Below are 13,214 nucleotides of genomic sequence, written 5' to 3' on the forward strand. Positions count from 1 at the left end.
CGACGTCAGAGATCCACAACTGGTCAAAACGTCAAAACCCAGGCATGGGCCTGCAGGTTAAGCTGCCCGCAGTCAGCATGTCCAAAAATTGGGCTCGGATCACCTTCCGACTCCAAACTGGAGCTCTTGGAAGTTCCGCAACCCGTGTGCAAAATGGCCGCCAGCCGCGTGTATGGTCCGCGGCCACGGCGTGAGACGAAACATCCGCGGATGTTCCGACGTATGAAGAAAAATTCCAGGATGGCTCTCACCGCCGGGCCCGGGCATCCAGTACCACTCGTCGCCACTGTTGAGGGTCGGTCAGCACCCCCATGCGTGCCCGTGAGCCCCTCAACCCACAGACTTCACTCGGCACACGTCTGTGCAGTTCGGACTCCCCGGTCGCTCTGCGGCGGCCGGGAACGCCCAGTTTATTTAAGCCGCACGCGGCGACGTGCAACGTCACGCCGCCGCGTGCGCAGGCCCTCACGTGGCAACGCCACACCGAGTTACCCTCACCACGAACCCTCTCATTTTCCCAGGCACTCTCACTCTTCTGCCCCCTCCTTTTCGCGTGTTGCTTTCAAGCGATGCCCGCATGCGGAGCGTTAAAAAAAATAAAAAAAAGATTGGGTCTGTGGCAGCGATTTTAGACTCTGCATAGTCCTGTAGTCTGACTCTCCAGAGTGCAATAAAACCTGTGCTGGGTTATGATGGCTCTCTTCTGGAAAGCCTAGAACAGCCGCTGTGTGCAGACCCTGAGTTGAAGATGAAAGCAGGTTTCCGTTAGATGTTGCAAACCGCCCCCCCCCCCTCCGCCCCCCAACACAGATTAGGTGCGATGCTTCTGCCCGGGGGCTCCATGATGTCTGCTTTCCCGCGCGAACCTCAGACCGCCGCTGGAAAACATCACGTAATCGGGTTTGCACTGATCTGCCCTTTCGACCTCAACAAACAAATTCCCTTTTGCTACAAATTGCACGAATAGCCGTAGCCGATAATCAAGTGCCGAATTAAAACCATTTCACGGAAACACGCAGTCGCGATTCTGCGCGAAGCTCGATGTATTCAGCGTGGACTTGCTTTCGCGCAGAGAAGGCACGGACTGTCAGCTGAGAAATGAGGACACGGAGGCGTGCCTCGCATGCATAATGCAGCGGAAGGCGGCGATTTGCCTACACATGCGGAGCATTTATAAACACTGTTACGCAGCCTTGCTACCATTGCAGAATTGCGGGATGCAATGGTTGACCTTCACAAAACCCTTAATAGAAGGATGGGGTTATTTCCAGCTTCGATCGTGTGATGCATTTTATGCAGAGTTGCCTTTTTCGATACCAAAATGATTTCGATGTACAATATTTTGAGCTTTGAACAAGTTAATTACGTCACGGAATCAGAAGAGCTACCTGGGAGGGGTAAGCAGGGTCGGACTGGGACAAGAGATAGGACCGGGCACTACAAAAAAAATGGCCCTCCCCTCGCCTCAAAAAAGTGGCCCACCCCTCGCCTCACGATTTGACCCCACCCCAAAGTGACACCACTTGACAAAACAGGAAGTGGCATCAAATAGCATTGTTCCTTAGCACACTACGAAAAATATGTAAAAATATGGTTTTGCAAAAAAAAAAAATGCAACCATTTATTTTGAATTTTTTTTTCTAAACCGGCCCAGGCATGGGCAGAAACCGGCCCCCACTCCCCAAGGACGATTTCGCCCGTCCGAGGGGCCAACCCTGGGGTTAAGGGTAGCAAGGGTTGGGAGAACTACAGTTGACACGAACAGTATCGAGATTTTCTTTGAAGAGTAGGGGGTCTCCAGGTCCCTTTAGGAAGCAGGGGTGGACTGGGAACCAAAAGAAGCCCTGGAAATAATGTTCAACGTGGCCCGATATTACACATTTTCAGACAGCCCAAACCTTTTCCTATGGAAACATTGGGAAATACCACACACAAGAGGGCCAGGGTGCAGAGGCCTATCAGGAAATCAGGCCTAGAGGCCAGTCCACCCCTGTTAGGAAGTGTGGGATGGAGGGGACCAGCCTGATCTGCATGATAACTTGTTCCAGAGACAGGGTGCAAAGTAGGAAAAAGGCCTGTTTCCTAGTTGCTTTCCGTCATACAGATCTAGTCTGGAGGTATATAGTTGCTTCGGATCGTGTGTTGGCCTGTGGAGAATATACGCTTCCCGGCGGGTAGAGTGGTATTCTGAGCTACAGTCTAAAACAGGGAGATCTTTTGCCAAGAATATATCATGTATATGTCACTGCAAAGGGAACATTGCTCATAATTTCTAGCTTTGCTCATAAGAAATCACTCTAATAGGGGCTGTTGTATTGCATTTATTTATTTATTTACTTATAACGCGCTGGTAGCCTGCAGGCATCGGGGCGCACATAAACACATTGTGGACAGACACAAAAGAACGGGACAGATAGGAGAACAGGAGGGGAGGAATAAGAGTCGCAAGGTTCCGAACAATATTACTTTGCGGGCCTTTCCGCTCTGGCAGATTTCCAGTCAATTGTATTCAGGGGTGGAGTCCTAAATAAACGAGCAATGGCGATAGTTTGGGCTTTTGTGTCTATCTATGCTTCAATGCAAATTCTGTGTTCCTCCTCATATGTCATATGTCATTCCTCCCTATCTGTACTCCAGTGCAATAGTTTTGGGTGCTAGGTGGCACGCGCCACCTGATAGCAAAACAGAAAGGTGATGGCTGGAAGGTTTTGAATTAATCATAACCACGGGCAAAGCTCTGGGCAACCCTCCAGACCATCGTTTTTCAGACTGCCAAGCCATTACAGAAGGGGAAAAACCATGTGCAAATCAGGCTTGGTCCTACCCCAAAAGGGGCAGTCCAGCCCGAACTGCTAAGTCACAAGCATCCCCAGACATGTTTCAGCCTTGTTCGGCGTGATCAGTGAGGAGTAGCTTGGGTCTCTAGGCCCTGCAGACTCGGGACCCACGTCTTGCATACCCGTCCCATTCAGGATGACTTTAGCAAAACAGAAATGTGATGGCAGGAAGGTTTTGAATTAATCATAACCACGGGCAAAGCTCTGGGCAACCCTCCAGACCACCGTTTTTCAGCCTGCCAAGCCATTAAAGAAGAGGAAAAACCATATGCAAATTAGGCTTGTTCCTACCCCAAAAGGGGCAGTCCAGCCCATCCTGCTAGGTCACATCCCTTCTGCTCGAGACCACAAGCATCCCCAGACATGTTTCAACCTTGTTGGGCGTCATCAGTGAGGAGGAGCTTGGGTCTCTAGGCCCAGCAGACTCGGGACCCACGTCTGGGCATACCCGTCCCACTCGGGGTGACTTTAGCAAAACAGAAAGGTGATGGCTGGAAGGTTTTGAATTAATCACAACCACTGGCAAAGCTCTGGGCAACCCTCCAGACCATCGTTTTTCAGCCTGCCAAGCCATTACAGAAGGGGAAAAACCATATGCAAATCAGGCTTGGTCCTACCCCAAAAGGGGAAGTCCAGCCCGAACTGCTAAATAACAAGCATCCCCAGACATGTTTCAGCCTTGTTTGACGTCATCAGTGAGGAGTAGCTTGGGTCTCTAGGCCTGGCAGACTCGGGACTCACGTCTGGGCATACCCGTCCCACTCGCGGTGACTTTATCAAAACAGAAAGGTGATGGCTGGAAGGTTTTGAATTAATCATAACCACGGGCAAAGCTCTGGGCAACCCTCCAGACCATCGTTTTTCAGCCTGCCAAGCCATTACAGAAGGGGAAAAACCATGTGCAAATCAGGCTTGGTCCTACCCCAAAAGGGGCAGTCCAGCCCAAACTGCTATGTCACATCCCTTCTGCTCGAGACCACAAGCATCCCCAGACATGTTTCAGCCTTGTTGGACGTGATCAGTGAGGAGTAGCTTGGGTCTCTAGGCCCTGAAGACTCGGGACCCATGTCTTGCATACCCGTCTCACTCAGGATGACTTTAGCAAAACAGAAATGTGATGGCAGGAAGGTTTTGAATTAATCATAACCACGGGCAAGACCACTGTTTTTCAGCCTGCCAAGCCATTACAGAAGGGGAAAAACCATATGCAAATTAGGCTTGTTCCTACCCAAAAAGGGGCAGTCCAGCCCGACCTGCTAGGTCACATCCCTTCTGCTCGAGACCACAAGCATCCCCAGACATGTTTCAACCTTGTTGGGCGTCATCAGTGAGGAGGAGCTTGGGTCTCTAGGCCCGGCAGACTCGGGACCCACGTCTGGGCATACCCGTCCCACTCGGGGTGACTTTATCAAAACAGAAAGGTGATGGCTGGAAGGTTTTGAATTAATCACAACCACTGGCAAAGCTCTGGGCAACCCTCCAGACCATCGTTTTTCAGCCTGCCAAGCCATTACAGAAGGGGAAAAACCATATGCAAATCAGGCTTGGTCCTCCCCCAAAAGGGGCAGTCCAGCCCGAACTGCTAAATCACAAGCATCCCAAGACATGTTTCAGCCTTGTTGGGCGTCATCAGTGAGGAGTAGCTTGGGTCTCTAGGCCCGGCACACTCAGGACCCACGTCTGGGCATACCCGTCCCACTCGGGGTGACTTTAGCAAAACAGAAAGGTGATGGCTTGAAGGGTTTGAATTAATCCTAATAGCCAAAACTAAAAAACTACGATCAAATAAACCAAAGAAGAGTTGGACTGGTCACCAGATCCTGCAACCACACAGATCCCTTGTATGAGGGTACCTGGGTTGAGATGGCAGGGGTCTCAGCTAAAAGAAAGGCCTCTTTCCCAATGCTATATTTTTCTTCAGACACCGCACCCAATTGCATGTGTACTCACACCAGTGATGCTCTGCCAATGACATGGTTACTCAGACGAAATCCCCAACGATACAGTACTTACATTGGAAGGCATGTATGGCCGCCAGCGTGGAAGAACTCAGACCTCACAAGCCAGGAAGGAGGGAGATCTTTCTGGGAAGGGAAGTGAATGTGCAGGCCCTCCACACATTTTCCCCTGCAGTAAACCAACCTGCATCTCCAATGGACCATGTGATGCCCTAGGTCTTGCAATGTCTAACTAATGAACTGTAAAAAAGGAAACCCTAAAGAGCCCCCCTACCCTGGAGCGTGTCCTTTGATGCTAAGGACTGCCCCAGTGACTGTAACTGGGCACCTCATTTTATGCATCTCCTTAATGGATGGTGGATCGGGGCTCCCTCGCCCATTCTGAGCGGCCTCTGAATAGTTTGCATCTCATGTTGAAGATTTGTGCCACTTTATGCACTAGCTCTTTGTCCCCCTTAGGTGGTCACACTTACCTTTTTTTAAAACATGTTTTATTTTTTTATTTTCGATAACAATAGAAACATAATATCATTGTCAGGACAGTTGCATATTGGTAATAACTTCCCCCCTTCCTCCCTTCCTCCCTCCCAAATAGACCAAGATTATAACAATGTGCTGCAGTCTATGTACACCAGGGATCAGCGTGGGCTTTCCGGGTCTCCACCGCTTGAGCTGTCTTCCTTCCTGCGGAACAGGATCACCGTGAGAGCCACCCACTGTAATAGATCCTCGGAGGTGTATGTTTTTTGCTGTCTCTGTGCTAGCTCCCAGGCCCCCGTCTAGGCCGTAGTCAATCTGCAGCGGTCCTCCCACCACATTGTGGAGCAGGGGGCTTTGGGGCACTTCCAGGTCATGGCAATTCTTCTTTTTGCCAGGATATACAGTAGGTCCTTGAGTCTGTTCAGTGGCCTATTCTTTTTGCTTTTAGGGTATCAGCCCAGGATGCAAGCTTTGGGGGATTGAACGTCCAGTGTTATGTCCGCTTCGGCCACTTTGGCTTGGATCTGCATCCAGAGGGCCTGAATTGCCAGGCATCCCCAGAACATGTGGGACATTCCAACAGAGGGTTCTTGGCATTTGGGGCATGTTGTAGCGCTCGTGCTACTAAATCTAGAGATAATGTCCGGAGTGAGGTAAGCCCTATGGATGATGTAGAATTGTATGAGCTGGAAGCGGGCGTTTCTGGATACTTTTTTGTGGTATTGTGTCACGGCCTCCCACTCGTTGTCTTCAAACGTCATGCCAAGTTCAAGTTCCCATTTTACTCTGCTCTTGAGTTCTTGCTGTGTGGCACAATTTAGCAGGGTCTCGTAGAGCCTCAAAGTTTTGTGGCCTCCCTCTGCCACGCTCAGCAGGTTCTCGATGGCCTCGTGTCCAGTGCTGAGGGTGTCTATCTCTGGCCATCGTTTCGAAAGTCTGCTCACTACAGCCCCGTGTAGGAGGAATTGACCTGACGGTATCCCCGTGGTTTCCTGCAGTTCGGTGAACTTTAGAATGCTCTGGTCATCCGCAAGATCACCCAGGGTGGTGATGCCGAAGGGTTCCCATATATTCGGGATCACTTTCTGGCCTTCTGGTCTGGTTGACATAATTGCGGCAATGGGGATCTGTGGGGAGTAGGGGTCGGCCAATTTGGCAATTTTGCAGGCCCTCCTCCAGGTTTGGGTGCCCAAGCGGATTAAGTATGAGTCTTGGTGACTGTCTGCCGGCTCAATCTAAAGTTAGTCTCTGAGCAATTTCGGGGAGTTTGTGGGCTGTAGCAGGCGAGTGTCCACGGAGGCTTCATCAGCCATCCACTGTATCACATGCTTCAGTTGGCCAGCCAAATAATAGATATTAGGGATTTTGAAGCCTCCTTTGTCGTACGGTCTTTGTGTTGCTTCAAGGGCGACTCTGTGTCTTCCAGCGTGCCATAAACATTTCCGGCAGAGTTTATTTAGTTCTTTAAAAAATTACTGCGGAATGTCATACGGGACGTTGGTGAACAAGTACAGGAGTCGTGGTAGCGCTACCATTTTGAGCAGCCCTGCTCTGCCGGCCACCGAAAGGGGCAGCTTGCTCCAGAAGTCGAATGATTTGACTAGGCCCTCCTTTGCCCTTTCGGTGTTTAGTGTATGTTCGGTTCTGGGATTGCGGTGGATTCTAATGGCCAAGTATTTGAATGAGGTGGGTTCCCAGTTGAGTGCTAATGAGGGGAGGTGCTCCTTCTTGGTCTTGCTTAGGGCAGCTAAGGGGTATAGGCAGGATTTATCATGATTAATTTGGATCCCCGTGCATCTGTAAAACCCCTCCAGTGTCTCCAGTATATAGGGCAATGTGTGTTCTGGGTCTTTTAGGTAGAGGAGCATGTCGTCCGCGTACATAGAGACTAGGTGTGTCACTCCATTCATTGTTATGCCCCCATCTCCGTACTCTTGTCTAAGATATGCTGCAACCGGTTCGATAGCTAGGATGTATAGCAAGGGGGATAGGGGACATCCCTGTCGTGTTCCTCTAGAGAGGTTCCTTTTGTCAGAGTAGGTGTTATTGGTTCTGACACTGGCAGCGAGGTTAGAGTAGGTGAGTTTGACCCAGTTTAGAAAGGTAGGCCCTATCCCCATCTTGGTCAAGGTGGCATAGAGCCATTTCCACCTGACCGAATCAAAAGCTTTGGAGGCGTCGAGGGACACCACTGCACTTCTTCCGGGTTCACTGTCTGTGCTGTAAATGACATGGTGTAGCTTGCGCAGGTTTTCAGTAATGGAGCGGCCATGCACATACCCCATTTTATCATGGCGTATCAGATGCGGGATGGCTACTTGTAGTCTCCTTGCTAGCAGCGCCTTTAGCACCTTATAGTCCACGTTTAGCATGGACAAGGGCCTGTACGAGCCGCAATCTCGACTGTCTTTGTTGGGTTTCAGCAGGAGGATGACAGCCTCGCTCATGGTGTCGGGGAGGCGGCCCTCCTCATACGCCTCGTTATACACCTGGGATAGTAATGGGGCTAGTAGGTCCTCGTAGTTCTTATAGAACTCGCAGGGAAGTCCGTCGGGCCACGGCGTTTTCCCCGAGGGTAGTGTTCTGATGGTAGCCATGACCTCATCAGGCGTGATGGGGCCATCCAGGGACTCAACTATGTGTTCGTCTAGGTGCGGCAGCCTGATGATGTCAAGGACGTCCTCAATTTCTGTGTCTGTGAGTGGTGTGGGGTTGGAGTATAGGGTCTGGTAGTACTCTTTAAACACCTTCTTTATTCCAGCCTGTGTGTGGATGTTCAGGCCGTCGTTGCCCCAGAGAAGGCAGATGGGTGTTCTAGGGGTCTCTCGTTTGTATAGCCACGCGAGTAGTCTACCGGATTTATCGCCTAGGGCGTGGTTCCTTTCGGTGTATTTCGCGTAACTCAGTTTCCCCAGTCTCTCCTTGTGTTTTAGGCAAGCTTGCTTAAGTTCGATTATTTTATGCGTGTAGGCGGGGTCTGGCGTTGATTCTAGGTCCTTCAACTCAGCTTCGGCGCGCTCAAGCAGGAACGTGGTGTGCCTTTGGGCCCCGCCCGCAGCGGCTATCATTTCACCCCTTATCACTACCTTGTACGCCTCCCACACTGTGCTAATGTGTTGGACACTATTAATGTTGGTTTGCCAGTAGTTTGTCGTGCCTTGCCTGACTTGTTCCTTGAAGGCTTTGTCTAGCAACGCCTCGCTTCGGAGCTTCCAAGTCGGGACAGGGGGCCTGGGGGCTGTTAAAGTCCACGTGGTGATCAATGGGGAGTGGTCAGAGAGCACCCTGGCCAGGTACTGTGTGTCTTCAAAGAGGGCTATGTGTTCCTCACTGGCAAAGAGACTATCGATTCTGGTGTGAACGTTGTGCGGAGAGGAGTAAAAGGAGTAAGCTCTGGTTTCAGGGTGCTTTCTCTCCATAGGTCTTTCAAGGCGAATTGTTGCATGAGGACTTTTAGCACTTTGGCTGGTGGGGAGGGGTGGGTATGTTTGCTGTCCGATCTGTCTATGCGCGGGTCTAGGGTTCAATTGTGGTCACCTCCCCATATTATAATGTCCTCCCTGCATGAGCTCAGGCGGGTGTACAATGAGCGAAAGAAGACAGTGGCGTCGCGGTTGGGGGCGTAGGTGCAAATCAGGCAAAGTTCTCTCCCTTCTATTGTGCCTTGTTTCAGGGCCATTCTGCCTTCATTGTCCGTTTTGGTGAGTGTCAGGGTGATGGGGACGGATGGTGCGATCCATATTAGGACTCCTCTTGCGTACGTGGAGTAAGTGGAACCTATCAAGGTTCCCCTCCAGACTTTGACCAGCGCAGCAAGTATGGGTGTGCTAAGGTGTGTCTCTTGCAAGAGGGCAATTTTGACTTTGTGGCGTTTCATGAGGGTGAGGATGCGGTGTTGTTTGACATAGCTGTTTAGGCCCCTGACATTCCAGGACATTTGTCTGAGTTTGTCAGCCATGGTCTACATAATGATGTGGGCTTGTGGGAGGTTCCTGGTCGAAGATGCGGGTGGGCCCGGCCAGCCCTGCGGTGTTCCTGCAGCAGGTGGTCCTGGTCTGAATCCTAAACAAAGTGGTGAATTGACGTGATTCACGGATGATGGGTTGAGGACCACTTTTTTCAGGCGATGGGTGTGCCACTTTTTTTTGAGTGTCAATTCCTATTTCTTGTTCCAGTCCGACTCTGATGTTCACAGAAATATTTGACACATCACCGATTCCCCCAACTGCCTGTTCCTTCTTTCCTGCGTGGATTCATGTAGCTTTTACGTTTTCTATGATCATCTGACCACCAGGTAAAAGTGACCGGCAGATTTTATGCGTCTCCATAATGGATGGTGGTTCGGTGCTCCATACATGCCAAAATTCTGGGACCAAAAATCTGTAGAAATCTTAAAGTTTCAAAATTAGTAATTATCATAATGCAGACATCACATGCAAAGATGTCACATCAATTTCACTCAATGAAATGACAGGGCATGACATCACCACAAATTATGTCACATGAACTTTGATCTTATGACATCACAGGAAATGACATCAAGTGACATATGTCCATGAAGAAAGCACCGGAAAGTTCTACATAATGGTTGGGTACCCCACTGTGTAGAGCGTAAAACAGTCAAAGGGATCTGTGAGGTGCATACATTATAAGGGAGACAAAGAAAAATAGCTACCGATTATCACGAGATGGCCAACCAGCAGGGAGCTGAAACAGGAAATACCCACTGAAAAGCTATAACTCCTTCCATGTCAGCAAGTACCTGCAGTGGAAGAACTGGTGTGAACAGTAATATCGAGAGGCATGCTGTATTGTAACTGCTGACTGGCACCAATGGGTAGTTTCGGCGCCCCCCCACAGGCTCATTGTCCCTTTCAACTGAAAAAGTTGAAAGGGCCTGATACCGTCATTGCCCTCGACACATCACGCCTTGAAACACTTGTGTATAGGCGCGTTACAAATGTCATATCATATCATCACATATTTAAAAGGTAACTAATTTACCTGCCTCGGAGAATAGATGGTTGCAGCTGTGTGTATACAGCACAGACACTGAAGTTCACTATTATGCAGTGAGAGACAGAGCACACACTGGGAAGTTCACTATTATGCAGTGATAGATAGAGCACCAGCTCAGAGGTCTGTAGAAAAACAGTACTTTATCCCATGGCACCATGAGCTCAGGCAGGCAGCTCTGAGAGGGACGGATCATGTGTGTGGTGTCAGGCTGTGACTCTCTGACACTTGCTTGGATCTCACGTTGCCCAGGCCCTGGTCAGAATGTCTGTTTCACGTCATTTGTGGACAGGCAGACTACATCCATCCAAGTAATGGGCCATTTAACAAGCCCGCCTTCATGAATCTCTAGATGCTGCTCTCGTTGTTCCCGCTGTACAGGACTGGCTGGGCCTCCGTTAACCAGCCAGGCCAGGCCTGGAAATCGGTAGGTTTTAACAACGAAATCTGTAGGCGGTAGGGCTGCTTAAAATGCAGTAGCCTACCGCCCAAATCAGGAGGGTTGGCAAGAATGCTGCTCCCTCGCCCATTCTGAGTGGCCTCTGAATAGTTTGCATACCTGGCCTCGGAGCACTTACTTTAGGATCCATGTGCCCGCTGACTTTCCCTGGCCCAGAGACATAAGTAAAAGGAGAGATGCCTTCTGTCTGATGTTAGCCCCTGGTGCATTGTGCTCTTCAAATACCAGGGCATACTCGCCAACCATACTGATTTAGGCAGTAGGCTACTGCTTTTTAAGCAGTCCCACTGCCTACCGATTTGGGTGACAGATCCTACTGCTTTTTACAATGGCAGGTACTTTATGTTACTCCAAGGCAGGCTGATTGATACCTGCCCAGGACAAAGCATGCAACACATTAGTCGGTGTGGTGGGCAGATAAGTGATTACTTTGAGTGATGGGCTCCGAACCAATCCACTGACCTGACAGCTACATTACTCTGCCCTGGACAGGCCTTAGGTGAACCACCAGTGAAGGCGAGTGGCAGAGCGTACCACCATCATACAGCATCTGCATATCAGACTGAGGTGGGTATCAGTCTCTAGTTCTTTAGGTATTCATCTTGCACTGCAGGAATAAATGCGTTGCCTGGGCTGCTGCTACAGAGCAGTGGCAAACGTTGCCGACCAGCTCTGTGTGATTACCTTCTGTCAAGATAGGTAATTGAATTCAAAATTATACATTTTAAACATGTGAACATCTTTCCATGTTGTGCTGTTTGATGGGCTGTGTGTTTTAGAATGCTCCAGTGGTGCCAACAATGTATGCTTTGTATTTTCCTGTGATGTCATTGTTATGCTAAGTATTATTTTTGAAACTTGAAAAATCCTATATCTTTTTGGTCACAGAAGGTTGGCAAGTATGACAGGGACATGGCACACATTGTACACCCAACACAAACCAGCCCTTCTGCCCCAAAGTCCCCCAGTGTCTGTTTAACATTCAGGTATCAGCTCCAGGCTGAAGAACACGAACACAAGTGCATTCGGCCATTCCGCTGGCAATGTCCAGCAGGGAAATCCTTTCACTTGCGAAGATGTACCCATGCTGAATCCAAGCCACACCTTGCCAATAAGAATGCAACCCTCTGGGGATGGGCGGGAGAGGGTTCCAAAAAAGGCTGGAGCTTAACTTGCGAATTAGAACCAGAATAACGTCTTAAATATAGCGCTTCCCACAAAGGCCTTGCAGCTTTGCAGCGCTGCATATCACAGCAACACAGACTTTTACTGTTACACAATTACGTGGCTTTCAATCATTATACTGAACTGACACCGGAAGGTTAAGAATGAAAGATATTAAAGGTCCCTGCAATAATTCCAATTGGCGGGTCACACATAACTCTGTGGAACGTGCGCATGGAGACACGTTATCAGCTGGCACTCTTGTTTATGTATGTACTAATGGAGCCTCACACAAAACGGGACTCGTCGTTATTGCAGCCATCTCAGGAAAGGGCCACAGACCCCTAAAATGTGCATATGTCAAACAGGCAGGGCTCAGATTCTAGGTCAGAGAGATGGAGAAGCAACATGCTATTTATTGATGGAATATTTTGGAAGGCCGGGTTAATGAGATTGAGTGGAGGGCCCTATCCGTCACAATGGCCGCCCTTCAGCAACACCTGTATCTGCAGACACTGGGGGACGCTGAGCACGCAGGTGACATGTTTTTCTTTAGTTGCACTCGTTTTACAATTCCCCGTGTTCGCTGGACCGTTAATTAACACCTGCATTGTGGAAAGCGTGACATAGAGAGACTAGAGGAAGCAACGCTTCCATTAAAACGGGCATGCACAAAACAATGTGATGGCGAGAGTCCTCGCAGGGCTGGTGGGCGCTGTTCCCAAACGCCGGGGACAGGAGTAACTGCTGAACCCATATGCATGCATATTTGTACATTGCCGAAGCCATACCCTCACCCAGAATAATTTGACTCACACATTGTTTGTCAAGTGTTGGCAATAAAAGGCCGTAGGTTTTATTGTACAGATATGGTTATGCAAATAACAATAATCACATATCATAAGATAATAACAACACTTTTGGGCACCGGGTTTTGGGGTTACCCCCTCTGGCCCGTGCCCGCCTTCTCTTGTCCCACGACTTGTTGTGGGCACCGTACAGTGCCCTGTACTTCTTTTCCTTTGTTCTTCTCCCTTATTTGTAGGGTGGGAGGGTTTTGTGGTAAAGAAGCAAAGGTTTTGGAAGGTACTGAGTAAATAGTGCACCTCCTGTGCGTTTGGGTCCCCGTTCAGGGTCCACAAACTGTGTGTGTTTTCTCAGAGCATACTGCTCTGTATTTATAAGACCCAGGGAAGCCCTGGGTCTTTGATATGTATAGTAGTGGGGGCTGTTTTGTTCCAGCCCCCGGCCGGATATCCGACTATCTGGCCCCCTGGGGGAGGGGGCAGGTCTTTGAAA

The sequence above is a fragment of the Ambystoma mexicanum genome, chromosome 6q (genome assembly GCF_040938575.1).
Source record: "Ambystoma mexicanum isolate Mex_15411 chromosome 6q, UKY_AmexF1_1, whole genome shotgun sequence".
Classification (NCBI taxonomy): domain Eukaryota; kingdom Metazoa; phylum Chordata; class Amphibia; order Caudata; family Ambystomatidae; genus Ambystoma; species Ambystoma mexicanum.